The sequence below is a fragment of the Chrysemys picta genome, chromosome 20 (assembly GCF_011386835.1).
Source record: "Chrysemys picta bellii isolate R12L10 chromosome 20, ASM1138683v2, whole genome shotgun sequence".
Lineage (NCBI taxonomy): Eukaryota > Metazoa > Chordata > Testudines > Emydidae > Chrysemys > Chrysemys picta.
The window spans coordinates 5,731,051-5,748,681 of NC_088810.1; the positions used below are offsets into that span (position 1 = coordinate 5,731,051).

The 17,631-nt window shown below is 52.4% G+C and overlaps 2 long non-coding RNA genes across 2 annotated transcripts in view; both read right to left on the minus strand.

The window, feature by feature from the left end:
- Positions 1–17,631, minus strand: part of LOC135976848 (uncharacterized) — a 1,653,704-nt gene that overhangs the window by 276,291 nt on the left and 1,359,782 nt on the right. The gene's annotated exons all lie outside the window — the stretch shown is intronic.
- LOC135976777 (uncharacterized) lies at positions 12,296–17,509 on the minus strand. Its single transcript, XR_010594064.1, has 4 exons — positions 17,010–17,509; positions 14,121–14,236; positions 12,675–12,707; positions 12,296–12,341 (listed from the first exon to the last, which is right to left on the minus strand). It is a non-coding gene; the product is annotated as an uncharacterized LOC135976777 (long non-coding RNA).

Genomic DNA, 17,631 nt, shown 5'->3' on the forward strand with positions numbered 1-17,631 from the left:
CAACCCTGAGCCCTGCAGATGAATATTGCCTCCTAATGGGCGCTGTAATTATTGCTGTCTCTGTGTATAGGCACAACCACAAGGAAGACTTCTGCTTCAAAGTGTTCTCAAGACTGCCTCTAATCCAGTGGCTCTGAACCTTTCCAGACAACTGTACCCCTACTAGGAGTCTAATTTGTCTTGCCTACCCCAAGTTTCACCTCACTCAAAAACAACTTGCATACAAATTCAGACATAAAAATACAAAAGTGTCACAGCCACACTAGTACTGAAAAATTGCCGACTTTCTCATTTTTACCATATAATTATAAAATCAATCATTTGGAATATAAATATTGTACTTACATTTCAGTGTACAGAATAAACTAGTCATTGTCTGTATGAAATTTTAGTTTGTACTGACTTTGGTAGTACTTTTTGTTTAGGCTATTGTAAAACCAGACAAATATCTAGATGAGCTGATATATCCCCTGGAAGATCTCTGTGTACCCCCAGGGGTACCCATACCCTGGTTGAGAACCACTGCTCTAGTCACCATTCACACCGCCTGGCTCTCTGACCCCCTCTGGTGGCTGGACCACTTAGTGGCTTATGAGTCTGCTTTGAGCTAACAGACCTGCTGGGTTCTTTATCCCGTGCAGTAGAGACTCATGCTTTTATATGCTCGGGTACCTTGTAATGGGACATCCTTAGACGGGTCATTACCAGTGGGGATTAGATTTTAACAAAATACATTGTATCAATCGGAAATGAAAACACGTTTAAATGGAATTCAAGTGGAATTCATCTGGCAGCTAATTACAATTTTCTGAAGACCGTTGGTGGCTGTAAAGTATACTGCCTGAGCTAAAAGAGTCGTAGCTGTTAAATAAAAGTCAGTAACCAACTAATAAATGTCTATGCTGCCCTGCCTCTTGGAGGCACAAATTCAAACTGGATAAGTGTGATGTGAATCATATCTGCATTTTCTTTAGATTTGATGGTGGACCCCAGCTTTTCTGGCAAAATTTTGTTCCCAGACACTCCTCACCCCAATCACCTCTCAATTAGACACAGACCCACCTCTTGGGGAAGGCTGCAGGGACAGATTCCTGTGGGAGAAGAGTTCCCTGTACTAGGAATGGGCTCCCCAAGGGGAAGTAGAACTGTGGGGAATCAGGAGGCAGCTGGTGGTGCCCCACAAGTATCGCCGCAGGCTATTGTACCTGGCCCACAATGTCCCTCTCTGGTGACACCAGGGGATACAGTGCCCCAGGCAGCAGCTGCTGCAGAACTTTTACTGGCCCGGAGTCTGTGACGCAGTCCAGTAGATCCTGCGACCCCTGCCAGAGGGTGGGGAAGGCCCCGGAGAGCTCTGCCCATCATAGAGGAACCTTTCCTGAAGGTGGCTATGGACATAGTGGGGCCCCTCAGCAAGGCGACCTGGTCGGGGAAGAAATACATCCTGGTGGTGATGGATTTCGCCACCCGCTACCCAGAGGCGGTGACTCTGTCCTCCACCGAGGCAGACACCATGGCAGACACGCTGCAGATCATCTTCAGCAGTGGGGTCCCAAGCTAGGTCCTTACAGATCAGGGGTCCAATTTCAAGTCAGCCCTGCTCTGGGGCTTGTGGGAGAAATGTGGGGTCTGGCCCACCTGGGCCTCTGGATATCACCCTCAGTCCAACAGGCTGGTGGAGAGATTTTATGGGACCCTGAGGATGATGCTGAGGACTTTTATGAATCAGCATCCGCAGGACTGGGACAAGTACCTACCCCACCTGTGGTACGGGGAAGTGCCCCAGGAATCCACAGGGTTCTTCCCTTTCGAGCTGCTGTATGGGAGGAGAGTGAGGGGACCTCTGGACCTGGATTGGGAGGAGAAGGGGGAAGACCCCCTGGTGGATCTCTTCTCTGAGGTGGGAGCCAATCCTCCCATCAGGTGTCTCCCGTTCAGAGTCACTGGGAAAACAGCCCAGAGCCTGGAGAGAGAGGTCTAGGACATGCTGGCTTTAGAGGTGATCCAGCCGTTCAACAGCCCATGGGCCTCACCCGTGGGGCTGGCCCCCAAGAAAGACTGGTCGATCTGGTTCTGTGGGGACTATCAGAAGCTTAATGCCATCACCATGCCCAATGACTACCCCCATGCCTAGGCCTGGTGAGATTCTAGACCAGCTGTGGGGGGCTCATTACCTCTCTATTATGGATCTCACCAAGGGCGACTGGCAGGTGCCGTTGGATCCAAATGCCAGGTTGAAATCTGCCTTCACCACCCCTTTGGGGCTCTAGAGTCCCTGGTCCTGCCTTTCGACCTCAAGGGGGCGTCGGCCACCTCCCAGCCGGGTGGATCGGTTACTGAGGGGGATGGAGAACTTGACCCTGGCATACTTTGATGATATCTGTGTCTTTAGCCAGACCTGGGAGGAACACGTGTCCCAGGTGAAGGGGATGCTGGGCTGCCTCAGGGAAGCAGGACTGCCGGTAAAATCTGGAAAGTGTAAGGTGGAGATGGCAGAGGTGTCGTACCTGGGCCACAAGGTGGGGCGCGGCTGCTCAAGCCCAGAGCCGGCCAAGGTGGAGATGATCAGAGATTGGCCCATTCCCCAGACTAAGAAACAGGTCCAGGCCTTTATCAGGATGGCGGGGTACTACCAGGGGTTTGTACCCCACTTTAGCTGCCCCCATCACTGAGCTATGTAAGAAGGAGAAGCCAGACGAGGTAGTCTGGACCGAGCAGTGCCAGAGGGCTCTCTGTGCGCTGACGGAGGCTCTAATCCAGGGCCCAATAAATCTGGTAAACCCAGACTTTGCCAAGCCCTTTTCAGTGTTCACCGACGTCTCAGACATAGGGCTGGACGTGGTGCTGATGCAGGCCAATGCTAAGGGGTAGAGACCCCCCATCGGGTACCTGAGCAAGAAGCTGCTGCCTCAGAAGCAGAACTATGTTGCCATAGAGAAGAAATGCCTGGCCATGGGGCAGGCCCTTAAAAAGCTGGGGCCGTACCTATTTGGGCAGCGCTTTACTGTGTACACTGACCACTCTCCTCTGACGTGGCTGCATCAAATGAAAGGGGCTGATGCCGAGCTGCTGGTGACACAGACACCTGGTCAGAGGGTGGCCAAGGTCAAGATGTGGGCTCTTAACCAAGAGAGCCCGAATCGCAGCCCTCCAGACTGGAGCGCTGGGAGAAGACTCAATCCCAGTTTGAACCCCAGGGGTTGTGGGGTGGCACAAGAGCATGGGCTGCATAAACCTTCCCACATGCGGCCTGCGACTACCATTGAGCACACCCGACCCAAAGAAGGGCATGAAACTGGAAGGGCCTGGTGTAACTCCCACCAAGGAATGGGAGAGATGCTGGGGCATCCATGGAAATGTTGGTGGGTTCGAACTTCCCCAGGTCACCAGCTAAAGTGACCCCGCTCAGTTCGGTCTCGAAGGGGGGAGAGATATGACGAAGTGGGAATGTTCTTAATGTTTTCTCTGAATACTGTGTGTGTGCCTCAGTTTCCCCTTTGCATTTCTTAAGGATCTAGGTGGTGGGATAAGGGTGTGTGATTGTTGCAGAGCCCTAGAGGCCAGGTGTGATGGTGTCTGCACAGAGAATGGCTGATATCCTGTCTGTTGGCAACTGATGGCCTGAGCCCCTCCCCTTCAATGTGCCAACTGAAGATGTTGGAGAACAAAGCGATTAGGTGGCCTCCTTGCCCGGGAAAGAGACAAAGGCCAGAGGAGGGGCTGAAGGCGGTTTCAGTTCAGAGATGGCTGGGGAAAGGGAGGGAGTCCCAGAACCGAAGTCTGGGCTCCCCACTCCGCAAGATGGACCTGACTGCAGGGTCCTGTTTTCTGTACCTACAAGCTCTGTTTTAAACTGTGTTCCTGTGATCTAATAAACCTTCTGTGTTACTGGCTGGCTGAGAGTCACGGTGAATCGCAGGAAGTGGGAGGGTGCAGGGCCCTGACTCCCCCACACTCTGTAACATCAACCAGACCAGTCACCCCTCACTGAGACACAGACCCCCCAGCCACCGCTCACCCCAATCACTCCTCACTGAGACACAGACCCCCAGCCACTCCCAGTCCAACCACTCCTCACTGAGACACAGACCCCCCCAGCCACCACTCACTTAGACAAAGATCCCCAGAATCACCCAGACCGCAATCACCCCTTACTCAGACAAAGACCCTCCCAGCCAAGCCCCACTCCTATCACCCCTCCACTGAGATACAGACCCCCCGCAGGAACCCCCAGCCCAATGATGCCTCACTGAGACAAAGATCCCCTAGACACCCCCCTCCCCAATCACCTCTCACTGAGAAACAGACCTCCCCAAGCCACCCCCAATAACCCAAATTACCCCTCACTGAGACACAGACTCCCCCAGCAACCCCCATCTGATCACCCCTCACTGAGACACAGACCCCCCAGTCACCACTCACTTAGACAAAGAACCCCACAATCACCCAGATGGCAATCACCCCTTACTCAGACAAAGACCCCCCCAGCCAAGCCCAACTCCAATCACGCCTCACTGAGAAACAGATCCCCCACCCCAATCACACCGATAATGAGACATAGACCTCCCAGACAACCCCCACCCCAATCACCCCTCACTGACACACAGACCCCCCCAGCAACCCCCACCCCAATCACCCTTCACTGAGACACAGGTTACCCCCCCCTTCCTTTCCCCTGCCCTTTTCATTAAGAATTAGATGCAGAATCGACTTGACAATTATGTTTATTTTTGCAAAGCGGCAGGAGAGGCTGGGGCAGGGTCGGTGTCAGGCACCTGGCTGGGAAGGCTCTGATGGACACGGATTCACTGTCCTGGCCCCTCTGGGGTGTCTGCAGCCCACTTGGTGACAGGCGTGGGGAGATGGGCTCTCGCCCACAGGCTCTGACTGCATGTCACCGTCGGTGCCTTTCCCTGGGGCCGCAAAGGCAGGGACCTCAGTGCCGCAGTGGTGAGGGGCTCCCGCTCCATGGGTCAAGTCTGGGATGCTGAGTCCAGCGGGCCGGGGACAGTGGCTGAGACAGGTTCTTTCTTCCTCCCATCGTCTCAGCAAGGGGTCGGCACTCATTGTGTGCTCAGGGAGGGGTCGCAGGGTCAGGCAGGGGAATGTCTGCAATCAGCGACAATCATCACCAGGGCAGGGAGTGAATCCTCTTCTAGGGACTAGGTGGGGACCTGGAGCCGTTCCTCTGTGTGCAGGGAAGAGGAACGTTCTCACCCGTTTTCATTACGGCCACACTTCCGTGACGGGCTTCATTGATTTGCCAATGGAGGTTACCTTCACAGCAGTGTAATTCTGCATCTCGTCTCCTTTCAGCAGGATCCTCTTCTCTGCTTTGTATTTTTTGTCATCGAAGAAGATCACAGCTCCCTCAGCAACTTTGAGAGAAAAATACTTGCCCTGTATTTGAGGTGTGTCACTTTGAAATGACTTATCTTTGCCGCCGAGGAAAGGGTAAGGATACAAGGTGACTTTGGAGCTGTCGATTCCCCCTGTTGCTGGCACAGAGGGCCCGAGGACAGCAACAGCGGGGTTCGTTGCCCGGTGTGCTTCGCGCCAATGAACACACCAGGGTGGAGAAGCAAACAAAGTTTATTTGATATCTCAAAGTGGTGCAAGGAGACAGACAAGTCTCAGATCAAGCACACTGAGACAAACAGTTTTTCTCTCTTTATACATTTTACAACTAAGCCCCCTTCTTCCCCCCCTCTCCTTCCCGCATTCCCTCTCCCTTCTTCTACAAAAGTCATGTTAATACATTCAAGCAATTAAATCATTCTAGCAGCTATAAATCTAGCTTTTTAGTAACACTCCTCTAAACTGTTATCTGGTCCTGTTTACCCTTGATTTATTATCTCCTCTCCAGTCAGAAACATACAGGCCTCATTATTACCGCTTGGTATCAGTGTGACGGGAGTTTTAACTGATAACTGGCTGTTTACACATTCCATGCATCTAGCTTTTGAGGTCGATTAGAGTTAAATATTGAAGAACTTTGGTTCACTTAGGCCTAGTGACACCAACGCCCCCTTGATCCTGCACACAGGATGGTTTTGAGCTCCGGGGGAATGGTTTCCGTTCTCCTGCCCTGCAGACTGCGATGTTGCCGCCATAACAGGGAGAATCAAAGAAGGCCCAGGGGTCCCCCACCACAGTGATGCTCCGGACTGTGGACACAGTTAATTGATTGGTTATAAATGGGTTGTCTCCAGTGATCAGCACAGGAGATCCTGAGTACATCTGGAATCTGACATTTGCCATGCTGTTCTGCTCTGCCATCAGTCAGAGTTCGGAGTCACTGGATGCTCAGATTGGAAATGTTCCTTCCCCAGCAGCCAAACTGCACTTATATAGTCTCCTTTGCTCCAGGGGGCTGAGGTTTGCTAGCCTGGGGGAAGGTCAGGGCATGGGCTGGGCTTCCTAGGAAAGAGGCGGGACCGGGTGCTTTCACGCCCTGGAGATTTTTGATTAGCACGAGACATGTGCTTGTACAAACAAAGAACTCTCCTCAGAAGGGGGCAGATTTTGGTCCCTGTTGAGCAGCGACGCTGCCAGAGTAGCTGTGTGGCAATGCAGAGAACCACGCCAGGGCGATGCCCCAAGGAATTCTCTCTAACTAGCACCCGCCGAGCACCCAGGATAAATCCATCCAGCTCCAGGGATTCCTTCTGCTGCCTGGTGGGTACGACAGGACATCCTGAAATACCGAACTTCACACCATTGTGGATGGAGCACACACTGCGCTCCCACAGCTCAGACCAATGGGTTGTGTTATGAGCTGGATGAATAGGACACAGAGGCCACAAAGATCAGGGAACCGTTGTGCCAGGCGCTGCAGAGTCACACAGTGAAAAGCAGACCCTGCCCTGCTGAGATCAGGGCCCCATTGTGCCAGACGCTGTACAGACACGTGCTCCTGCTCCATCGGTCAGCACCACAGCAGGCAGCAGAGTCACTTAGCGACCGTGGGCCGGGTTCAGGCGGGATGAGTGCAGGTGTAAGGGGATCGAAGGGAGTCGAGCCGCACCGGAGCCATTCCACCAATGGGCTGGGAGAAGGGCTCAGCTGCACCATGGCCCATTCCCGGGAGCTGCAGGGATGGACACAGGGATCCATCACTGAGGCAGCAAAGGACAGGGGAGACGGTCGTTGTTACACCACCTTCCTATGTGCGCCTGCCCCACTCATGTCCCCTCTGCTCCCTGCAGGGCAACATAAACTCCTGGGCACGTTGTCTGCAGCTCCCACTCGCTTTCCCTGGAGCGCCGGGTACTCACGTGGGGGAACATCAGCCTCTCGTCTTGGCTGGCTCTCACCTCGGGTAGAACAGACTCTCTCCTCCCCGCATCATCACGGCTCCTCTCCAGACCTCGGCAGTCTCTGGGGATGCTAATCTCGCCCAGTGTCTCTCAGCTGGGACCTGCAGACTGGGCGGCTAACGACCCCAGTGTCCTGGCAGGTTTTTGTCGGCAGGGAATGGTGCTGTTGGGGGAAAGGGCTGAAAAAAACCCAACCCACAGAGCAAAGACTGGCAGAGCCCGCAGCCAGGCTGAGATCCATGGGCGCGGCCTAGTGGAGCTATTGCTGCAGGCCGGCTGCAGATGGAGGCCTCAGTTCATGCTCCGCTCAAACTTTCAAGGTTCTCTCAGCAGCTCTGAGGAGGAGGCCGGGGGGTTACGATCCCCTGGTGGGGCCCCAGGTAGGGACCCTGTGAGCCAGCCCAGCGGGGGTCCGACCTCCCTAGGCTGACAGCCAACGATATTGCTGCAGAAAGGTCGCGGGTCCATGTGCCACATGGTACCCATCCCCTGGCTCAGGCCCAGCTCCCATCCAGCTCTCCCTGGGACTCCCACGGCTCCCCCGGGCAGCAAGCAACGGGTCACCACAACTCCCCACTGCCCTTCCCTGCCATGCAGCGGGCAGCCAACAGGGGCAGGGGCAGGGACAGCCCTGCTCAGAGCACGTCGAGCTCGGGGGCTGCAGAGGAGGAGCATGCTGGTCACCTGCTGAGTCACCTGCAGAGTTCCCTGGAACTGAGCGAGAGGGAGGGACAGCACCGAGCTGTGTAATGTGCCGAGGGATTTCGCTCCTACCCCCCTGAGAGCTCTGGGCTCTAGGGGCTGCCACGACCTTCCCTCTCATGGCAAATTTCAGCAATTTCAGGTTCTGTCCCAAACGGGAACCAAGCCGGGTTTAGAGCTAGCGACTCCTCCCGGCATTGGAATTACTGTTCCCCACACAGCTCTGGCAGCCGGGCCTGCTCCTGATCACAGCTGGGGTTAGACACCAGGAGAGTCAGGCACTGGCAGTGCCAGGGATACGTTTGGACCCTGCAGTGCTGGTAGGGGGCTGGGCTGGCGCCCGGCATCGGCAGTGCTGAGGAAGAGCGTTAGGGCAAGAGCAAGAGGCACCGTGAGCACCTGGCCCTGGCACCCACCATTGAGCAATGGCTAGACCCAGTCTCCAGAAACTCGTCCTGGATTCCAATGACCTGGTCCCTGCAGCCTGGTCTGTGCCGGCCTCTCTTGGGCTGCGGGATCTGAAAGCTGCAGCACGCTGGCTATGGGAAGCTCCAGCCTCTGCTGCCCTTTGTCCCCATCCATCTGACCTCACACCTGGGCAGGGCAGGGAGACCCCACTGACCTCGCCGATCACAGAGCTTCTGGCGATGAGCAGAGCTGGCATTGGACCCACTCCCTGCCAGCAATACCTTTGTCCCCCATGGTCTGTTGGCGTGAAGTTGGTTTCTCTCCAGGGTAGATGAAGTGGCTGTTAAGTGGCTCCCCTCTTTTCTCTCTGAGACAGCCTAGAGCACGGTACTAACCGCTAACCCCTCTGCTCCATGTGACCCTGCGGGGTCTGGGATGGTCCCCACTCTTTGTGGGCTCTGAGGGACGGGGAGCCGACCTGAATCTCAGAGAGGGACGGGGACCCCGTCCGCCTGTGACTAGATGATCATACTGGTCCCTTCTGACCTTAAGGTCTATGAGTCTATGAGCTGCTGGTTGGGAAATGGGAGCCAGTGTGGTCTGGTTCAATGTATGTATATGAGATGTATCTATCTCATCGAACAGGAAGGGACCTTGAAGGATCATCAAGTCCAGCCCCCTGCCTTCACTAGCAGGACCAAGTACTGAGTTTGCCCCAGATCTCTGGGTGGTTCTCTCAAGGATCAAACTTACAAACCCTGACTTTAGCAAGCCAATGCTCAAACCAATGGGCTGGGAGACAAGCGCTCTGGGACCTATTCTGGGCTCTGCTGCTGACTTTCCTGGTGACTTTAGCTGAGTCGCTTCCCTTTTTTGTGCCTTTCTTTCTTCTTCTCTTTGCCTTCCTTCAGTTAGTCTGATTGGTCACTGTTAAATGCACCAGAATCACTTTAAAGACTCTCAGAGTCAACTGCCTCTGGAGTATCTATGGACAGAGCAGGCAGGGCTCAACATGCCCCCAAACCGCTAGCGAGACAAAGGCAGGAGTTATTTAGTGCTGCTCTTTCTCCGATATCACTGAAATGATGCTGGTTTTGTGGCAGTGACTGAGCCAAGCAGCTCCTGGGGTGGGAAATTTCCCAGCTTCCTGGTCGATTTCCACCCTCCCTTCTATTGAAATATTTCCTAGATCCCCACGTGCTTCACTGGCTTGCATGTGAAAAAACCCCTTTTTCAAATGGGCTAAATTCTATTCTAATGTAAACTGGCATTTCTCTATTGATTTCAGTGGCGCGAGGCCAATTTACATCTGCTGGGGAGCAGCTCTCTGGTGTAGTTGAGACCATGTCTACGATTGTCCATGGGGATGCTATTATCCCTACTCCAGATGTGCAGAATGACAGCATTTGCAGCCAATCACAGCTCCCAGTGTGTACGATCCTACTAGGCAGTGGTTCTTAACATGGGTATTAAGAACAGGTCCCACCGAATCCCCACAAAATGGCTACTTGTATAATAGAAGAATTGACACTGAAAAGAATATCTGGATTGATTCTGACACACACTTTGGAATTTAGACTCCCATTGCTTTGTCTTTTGCCCCAGTCCTTCCTGGCACATCTGTCCAGGCTATTCCAACTGACCACTGGCTCAGGGTTCAGGCTTGCTAAGAACCACTGTGAGAACAGAAAACAGCCTGACAGCAAATCAGATTTGGAATACTCACCACAGGAAGGCTCTCAGCTACGTCCTCTGCAACCTGTAAGGAAAAAGCTGGGAGTTAGCTGATCCTACGCTTTCTCCAGTATCATCAAACTAGAGCTATTTCCCTCCCATTGTCCATAGCTTCACCACACCATGTCCACACCAGCAGCACCTTGTCAGTACAGCTATCCCAGTGTACCAGTGCACTTTTGTGGGTGTAGGTTATACTAGCGCATTCTGAGCTAATTAATCTCTACAGGGAAAAGTGCCGTTTTGCTGCTATGACTGTGTCTAGACAAGGGGCTTTTGCCAGCACAGCCGTGTCAGCCGAATGCCGCGGAGGCAGGGAATATCAAATTCCTGCCGGGACCAGGGCTGGGGCCGGGGGGAGGAAGTGGGGACAGCGAGATCCTCCCAGGGCCGGGTGGGGGAGGGAGGAGAGTGAGCTTCTGTGCCCCCCCCAAAAAGGGGTCAAATTTAAATTCCCACGCATGCCCCTGCAAAGTGGCAAGTGATTCTTCAGATGGTTCTAAAGAACAGGCCCACGGAGATGGAACACACCAGCAACTAGTATTGGAGGGGAAATGAAACTGCAAAAAACTTCTGGATTAACTCCTGCATTAACCCCTTTGGGATTTAGAAACCCATTGCTCTGTTTTTTCTCCCAATCCTTACACGTCTGTTCAGGTTATTCCAACTGACACTTCCTTTGGGTTTGGGCTTGCTAAAAGGTGCTGGGATAATATAAAACAGCCTGACAACAAAGCAAATGTGATTACTCACCCCAAGAAGGCTTCTAGCTAGTCTCCCAGAGCCCTGCAAGGAAATTGCTGGGAGTTAATTGCTGCTGATGTCCTGAAAGGAACTGGACTCAAACGGCTGCTGGTTGGGAAATGGGAGCCAGTGTGGTCTTGTACAAAGGGAGCTGGGGAGGGAGACAAGAGCTCGGGGATCTGTTCTGGGCTCTGCTGCTGACTTTCTCTGTGACTTTAGGTGAGTCACTTCCCCTCTCTGTGCCTTCCTTTCTTCTCTTTGCCTTCCTTCAGTTAGTCTGATAGGTCATTGTTAAATGCACCAGAATCACTTTTCAGACTCTCAGAGTCAACTGTCTTTGCAGAGCACTACGAGCAGGGCTCAACATGCCCCCAAACCGCTAGGCAGGCAAAGGCAGGAGTTATTTAGTGCTGCTCTTTCTCCGCTATTGTTGAAATCACACTACTTTCATGGCAGTGGCTCAGCCAGGCAACTCCTGGCATGGGAAATTTCCCGGCTCCCTGGTCGATTTCCGCCCTCCCTCCTATTGAAATATTTCCTAGATCCCCATATGCTTCACTAAAAGAAGAACAGGAGTACTTGTGGCACCTTAGAGACTAACAAATTTATTAGAGCATAAGCTTTCGTGGGCTACAGCCCACTTCTTCGGATGCATATAGAATGGAACATATATTGAGGAGATATATATACACACATACAGAGAGCATAAACAGGTGGGAGTTGTCTTACCAACTCTGAGAGGCCAATTAATTAAGAGAAAAAAAACTTTTGAAGTGATAATCAAGCTAGCCCAATACAGGCAGTTTGATAAGAAGTGTGAGAATACTTACAAGGGGAGATAGATTCAATGTTTGTAATGGTTCACTGGTTTCTATGTGAGGAAACCCCTTTTTTCAAATGGGCTAAATTCTATTCTGGAGTAAACTGGCATTTCTCTATTGACTTCAGTGGCGTGAGGCCGATTTACATCTGCTGGGGAGCTGCCCCCTAGTGTAGTTGAGACCATGTCTATGATTGTCTGTGGTGATGCTATTATCCCCACTCCAGATGTGCAGAATGAGAGGATTCCCAGTGAATCACAGCTGCCAGTGTGTCTGACTGACTGAGAAGTGGTTCTTATCATGGCGGTAAAGAACCGAGCCCACAGAGAACCAACAAACCGGCTATTGGGATAATGGGAGAACTGACACTGCAAAGAACACCTGGATTAACTCTGACACCCGCCTCTGGGATTTAGAAGCCCATTGCTCTGTCTTTTGCCTTAATCCTTTCACATCTGTTTGGGCTTTTCCGGCTGACCACTGCGCTCATATTTGGGGCTTGAGAAGAGGTTCTACAATAATATAAGAAGTGAGACAGCCTGACAGCAAAGCAACTTTGAATACTCACCCTTGGTACTCTTCCAGATAAGCTTCCAGATAAGCTCCCAGAAGCCTGCAAGGAAATTGCTCTGAGTTACTTGATCCTGCACTTTCTTATTCCTTGATTTTAGCAAAGCTTTTGATACGGTCCCTTCCAACCCTGATATTCTATGATTCTATGATACATTCATCCAGAGTCCCAGAACTCTGCAAAGAACACCTGGACTAACTGTGACTCCCCCCAGGGGATTTAGAAGCCCATTGCTCTGTCTTTTGCCTTAATACTTCCACATCTGTCTGGGCTTTTCCGGCTGACCACTGCGCTCATAGTTGGGGCTTGAGAAGAGGTTCTGTGATAATATAAGAAGTGAGACAGCCTGACAGCAAAGCAACTTTGGATACTCACCACTGGGACTCTTCCAGATACGCTCCCAGAAGCCTGCAAGAAAATTGCTGTGTGTTACTTCATCCTGCGCTTTCTCCAATACCATCAACATGTAACGGATTCCCTCACATTGTCCATAGCTGAACCACACCACGGCTATGCTAGGAGCACCTTTTCAGTACAGCTATCCTGGTGCACTGTTATCGCTGCAGCTTATTCTAGTCCCCCCTGAGCAAAATAAGCTATGCAAGCAACAGCACAGTTTTGCTGCTATAACTGTGTCTACACTAGTGGCTTTTGCTTGCACAGCCATGTCAGCCGGGGACCAAACATCTTCACACCCCGCAGCAACATAGCTATGGTAGTAGATGTCTGTAGTGTAGACATGGCCCAAGACAGGTCTGCAGTTGGAAATCTCCCCACTACTGTTTGTTCTGAGTGCTGGGATTAACCTCCAGAATTTGGGAGCTTCCTTACTGAGTCTGACTCATCTGGATAAGGATTGAGGGGGTTGAAATTTTTCCAAATTAATTTTTGTGAAAAATTTGTTGATTTGTTTTCACATTTTTTTCATTGTTTGGAGAAAATCAGAAAGGGAAAAGTTTTTCAGTTTTTTCATTTATGATTACCACCCCATTTCTTTTTTTCCAGAACTGTTTGAAAAATGATGCGTATTTTGGGAAATTTTAAAATATGTGGGTTTCAACATTTTTACAAAATTGATTGAAACTGAATGATAAACTGAAAATATCCCCTCCTTTGCTTTTCCACTAAAGGGGGAGGCGAAGGAAATGGAGTCTGGGAATCAAAAAGCAAAACTTTCCCCATTGTTTGGTTTTAATTCTTTTGGATGAAAAAACAGAAAATAGGGTAAGAAACACATTTTTCCATTAAAATTTTCATTTTGAGCAAAAAATAATTTTTGGTTAACTAGCACTGGTTGAATTTTTCTCTTCCTAATTTTTCAGCTGAGAAGTGTTTTTTTCAACCATAGTTTGAGCTTTTGCAGAAAAAAAATCATTTAGATGAAAATTTAGAATCTGAACATTATGAGGGGAAATGTTGGTGATTTTGGTTTTCCACCACAGTATATTTTTAGTGAAACCCTCAAATATTGAACCACGGTGTTTTTTGAAAACCAAAAATTCTATTGGTTTTATTTTCAGTTGAAAAATAATAATAAAAAAAAAAACATCACGGGCTATTTTTAAAACTAGAAGAAAAAGCAGAATTTTGAAGCTCTTTTATTTAATCTTCTCTCTCTTCCGGAGAAGAGCTGAGAGTCTTTCCTGGCCTCTCACTTAGATTGGGAGGAGATTTCCAAAAGCTCAGGGAGCAGTTCTGCAGTATAGGACACAGTGTTTTTGAGGGGACACGTCACTGGATAAGGAGGCAGGAGAGCTCGGGTCTAGTTCCAGCTACGCCACTGCCAATGGCAATGAAAACTAGCAGTGTTTGGATGCTTACCCGTTGGCGCGGTAGCGCGCTGCTTTCCTTTGGGCAAAGGATGGAGAGGAGGAGAGCGGCAGCCACGATCTGGAGCTTCATCTTGGATTCTGTTTGGTTCTTCCAGGTCCTGCTGGCTGCCGGGTTTAGCAGCTGTATTTATACAGTGTGTCGTATCTGACATTACAAGCTTGATTGCCCAAACTCAATACCCGCATTATCGAGGAGACCAATCGCCTTTATCAATCAGGAAAGGTCAGAGATTTCATTTATCACTAAACTCCACCATATGGAATCAACTCCCTGCTTCCAAAGGCTGGGAGCCAACTTCAGGCTGAAGAATGAATTGTATTATTCTCCTCTATGACGTGTCTTGAGTGGACTCATCTTAGTGTCAGAGGACAGGTCAAATTGTGCTTTATCTGCACCTTTTACTCCCACTTGAAGGCTGGGTAACAGGCAGGGAACATGGTTCATAATAAGCTTAATTTATGTTATGCCCTGTACCAGATTGTAACACCAAGGAAGGCACCAGGGGCCAAGTCTGGTGTAAATTGTTCCATGGAAGCCAATGGGACAGATCTTCCTCCAGGGTAAACCACCGAAGCTCTATTGGAGACACTGGGACCAGTTCCTCAGCTCATGTAAATTGGCCGTTCCCCACAGGCTTCCATGGGGCAGAGCCCAGCTTGTGTAGAGGGGCCATACCTCCACTGAAGTCAGCAGGGCTACGCTGATTGTTGCCAGTGCACGATCTAGCCCTGAGCCTGTTATTGTTATTATCTGAGTGACAGTAATGCTTAGAGGTCCCAACCAAGTTCAGGGTGGCAGAGTCCGCACTAGTCTGGGAGTCAGGAGACCTGGGTTAAATTCTCAGCTCAGCACTGACTTGCTGGATGATCTGGGGCAAGTCAGTTCTCTCTTTGAATGCCTGCACTCTGTCTGTTTTCTCTTATTAGATGGTAGCTTTTTGTGGCAGGGACTGTCTCTCGCAGTGTATGCAGCACTAGCACAACGGGGCCCTGATCTCAGCTGGGGCAGAGACTGTGTCTTACTGTGTGTCTGTGCAGCACCTGGCACAATGGACCCTGACCTCGGTCACGTCCTGTCAGTGCCAGGTTAATAGAAATTATGACAAAAACCTACAGCAGGGAAGTCTGTGAGAGATCAGCAACTCTGAAAACCTGGCCCAAGTGGGGACGGCTTCAAACAGGGCAGTGGTTCTCAACCTATTTATCAGTGTGGGGCACATATTCAATGTGTTACCTGGGTCACAGGTTGAAAACCTTTAGGGGGGAGGGATAATTCAGTAGTTTGGGCATTGGCCTGCTAAACCCAGGGTTGTGAGTTCAATCCTTGAGGGGGCCACTTAGGGATCTGGGGTAAAATCAGTACTTGGTCCCGCTAGTGAAAGCAGGGGGCTGGACTTGATGACCTTTCTAGGTCCCTTCCAGTTCTATGAGATTGGTATATCTCCATATATTATTATAACCACAGCACTCCCCCAACCTCCCCACAGACCGCCCAGTGCCCCCCACCCAGAGACTCCTCCACATACCGGGGTCAGGAGCGGACCCCGGATCCCACCGCACGGCAGGGCAGGCGGGACCGCGGACCCTACTGCGTGCTAATTGGACCGCCTGCAGGTTGACAACCACTGAAACAGATTTAGGATGACTGGATGTCCCGATTTTATAGGGACAGTTCTGATTTTGGGGTCTTTTTGTTATATAGGGTCCTATTCCACCCACCCCCTGTCCTGATTTTTCACATTTGCTGTCTGGTCACCCTAAACAAAGTCAGCCAAAATCTGTGGCCAACTTGGGAACGTAATTGCCCTTTATCTTCCAAGCAAGAGGACTGGACTCTGGAAGACTCATCAAGACTATTAAAGGGGATGGGAGTCAGGACTTCTGAGTTCTCTCATCCCTACTGTGATCGGCGTTGGCCCACCTACCCGCTAGGGGGCGGTGGGGAGCTATGAGGTCACTGGCCGGCCTGGGTCACGCCTCCGTCAGCGGGGAATTAGCGGCGGGGCGGCCGCCAGCGAGAGTCAGTAGCACACCCCTCAGGCAGGGGAGCGCCGGCAAAGGTCAGTAGCGCGCCCCTTCAGGCAGGGGAGCGCCGGCTAAAGTCAGTAGCGCGCCCCTCAGGCAGGGGAGCGCCGGCTAAAGTCAGTAGCGCGCCCCTCAGGCAGGGGAGCACCGGCAAAGGTCAGTAGCGCGCCCCTCAGGCAGGGGAGCGCCGGCTAAAGTCAGTAGCGCGCCCCTCAGGCAGGGGAGCGCCGGCTAAAGTCAGTAGCGCGCCCCTCAGGCAGGGGAGCGCCGGCTAAAGTCAGTAGCGCGCCCCTCAGGCAGGGGAGCGCCGGCAAAGGTCAGTAGCGCGCCCCTCAGGCAGGGGAGCGCCGGCAAAGGTCAGTAGCGCGCCCCTCAGGCAGGGGAGCGCCGGCTAAAGTCAGTAGCGCGCCCCTCAGGCAGGGGAGCGCCAGCTAAAGTCAGTAGCGCGCCCCTCAGGCAGGGGAGCGCCGGCTAAAGTCAGTAGCGCACCCCTCAGGCAGGGGAGCGCCGGTTAAAGTCAGTAGCGCGCCCCTCAGGCAGGGGAGCGCCGGCAAAGGTCAGTAGCGCGCCCCTCAGGCAGGGGAGCGCCGGCTAAGGTCAGTAGCGCGCCCCTCAGGCAGGGGAGCGCCGGCTAAGGTCCCGGCGTGGCTCTGCCGGGTAGGGGAGCGCCGGCTAAGGTCCCGGCGTGGCTCTGCCGGGTAGGGGAGCGCCGGCTAAGGTCCCGGCGTGGCTCTGCCGGGTAGGGGAGCGCAGGCCCACCCTACACCACTGCGCTCCAGCCCAGGGCCCTGACAGTGGCAGAACGAGGGTCCCACCACTGGGTCAGCGGGGTTGTCCCGCTACATAGACTCACCACTGTGCAGCTCTGTCCCTGGGCTACTTCCTACCCGATTGCTCGCCCGAATCCCTCTGGTCCCGTGAGTGCGTCGGGGTAGTCTGCTGCTGGCAGCTCCGGCTCCCCCTCAGGCTCAGGCTCCTCCAGCTCCTCTGGGTACTCGGCTGCTGGCAGCTCCCGCTCCCCCTCCGACTCCTCCAGTTCCTCTGGGTACTCGGCAGCGGGCAGTCCTGGCAGCCCCAGTCCGTCCTCCAGGTGAGGTTTCCACAGGTCCAGGGCCTCCCCTGGTGTGGCAGCAGGCTCTGAAGGGAGCAGCCCACGGTCTGTGTCTGCCTCCCTCCCTGGTGCTGCCCCGACTGAGCTAAGGGCCCCGCCCTTTATACTTCCTGTTCCACCCCTCCCCTTCCGGGGGGTGGAGCGAGCTTGGGCTGGCCCCGCCCACTCAGGCTGAGGGAAAGGCACTTTACCCTCAGGTTCGGAGGGAAGCCACCCTGGCTCCCTACACCTACCATAATTATACTAGGCATGTTATAGCCTACATTTGAATGGGTTGGTAGCAACAATCTAGTTAATATTGAGATGTGAATTGGATTCGGTAGGGATGGCTGACATAGACTTTCTCTGACACAACACTGTCTCT